This window comes from Penaeus monodon, chromosome 15, assembly GCF_015228065.2.
Source record: "Penaeus monodon isolate SGIC_2016 chromosome 15, NSTDA_Pmon_1, whole genome shotgun sequence".
Taxonomy (NCBI): Eukaryota; Metazoa; Arthropoda; class Malacostraca; order Decapoda; family Penaeidae; genus Penaeus; species Penaeus monodon.
In genome coordinates this window covers 50,335,540-50,336,944 of record NC_051400.1, presented here as the reverse complement: position 1 = coordinate 50,336,944, position 1,405 = coordinate 50,335,540, and positions in this window count along the sequence as shown.

The window sequence follows — 1,405 nt, the reverse complement described above, 5'->3', positions numbered from 1 at the left end:
GTTTTTAATATAGGGGGGGTGTTTTATGGGTTGGGGGTTTTTTTTTGATGTTTTATAAGTGTGTGTGTTTTTTGGTATACCGTCCTGGGAAATTGTTCCTCCGATTCTATGGGACGCTCCATATATGGGGCTTTTAAAAAATATAAAGCTCAAAGTATGGATATTTAAAAAGGTGAGAGGTCTGCGAAAGCGAACTCCCGACCCCATAAAATGGGCAGTTAAGTTCCTTCGCTTTTCCAAAGAAAAATATAACAAAAATTTTAAAAGAGAACTGTTTTATGTGTGTAATGAATAAATACTTTAAAGGAATATTTTAAATTCCTTTTTTCTTTAAAAAATGATAATCGACATGTTAATTTAAAAATTTTGATAAACCCCTTTTCCCAATTTTTACATGGGGGGGCCCCCTAATAGAGAACCAGTGAGAGATTTAATTTGGTCACTTACAAGTTCAAATTATATTATTTCTACGATAAATTTCGAGAAGGTGACACGAAATCTTTTCCCATTTCAATCCTTAGTGGGGGATATCCATTTAACATTTGTGAACTGCTCCCATTCATTTCTGCGAAAGTTAATAACCGCAAGGAAAATTGTTGTTACCAAATACCCATTGAATACGAATTCATTTTTTTTTCTAAAGAGAAATGTAGCACCCAAAGGGAAATAAAGAAAGAAAGGCAGGGAAAAAGGTCGTTCATTATTTTTTTCTCGGGGGCCCCAAATGCCGCAGCGAGACCTGAAAAGAGGTAGAAATTTAAAGTGTAAAATGAATGAAGGCTTGTGGGGAGGAATTGGAATCAAGAGGGGTTTTATGGGACTGGTCAATATAATAAATTTCATTATTTTTTAAAAAAAACGGGTATATCGGGAGGGATTTTGCGGGCGGTTAAAAGTAAACGAAATTTTACAATGAATGAACCTCTGGGGTGGTAAGCCGAATCATTTGCAATAAGCAAAATTATGAAGTGTGATAATGAGATAGTATTTCATTAATTGGGTAATAAATACTGCATAAAAAGAACGTATGCCATCATAATGACACCTAAACAAAACTGATATACAATTTATAACACAAAATGTTGACCAGACTAAACGGAAACTTGCGGCAGTGAGAAGACCTACCGATTCTTAAACCTGTAGGCTCCGTACCCAGTGACCCCACTTGCAGATACATCTTTAACTACTAATCTCGCAATATTACAGTTATTGCCATGGATGGGAACCGCAATGGCACTAGTTTGCAAAATCATATCAGCTTCCACAGAATTGTAAGTAGGTTACTAGGGCTAGGTATTACACAGGATTAGAGTCAATTGTAATGTTCATGTGTTCCATACCATTGTGGCAGGAAACTATGCTGCTGTTCACCGATGTATCGGCACATTATTAGCCTTATAGAATA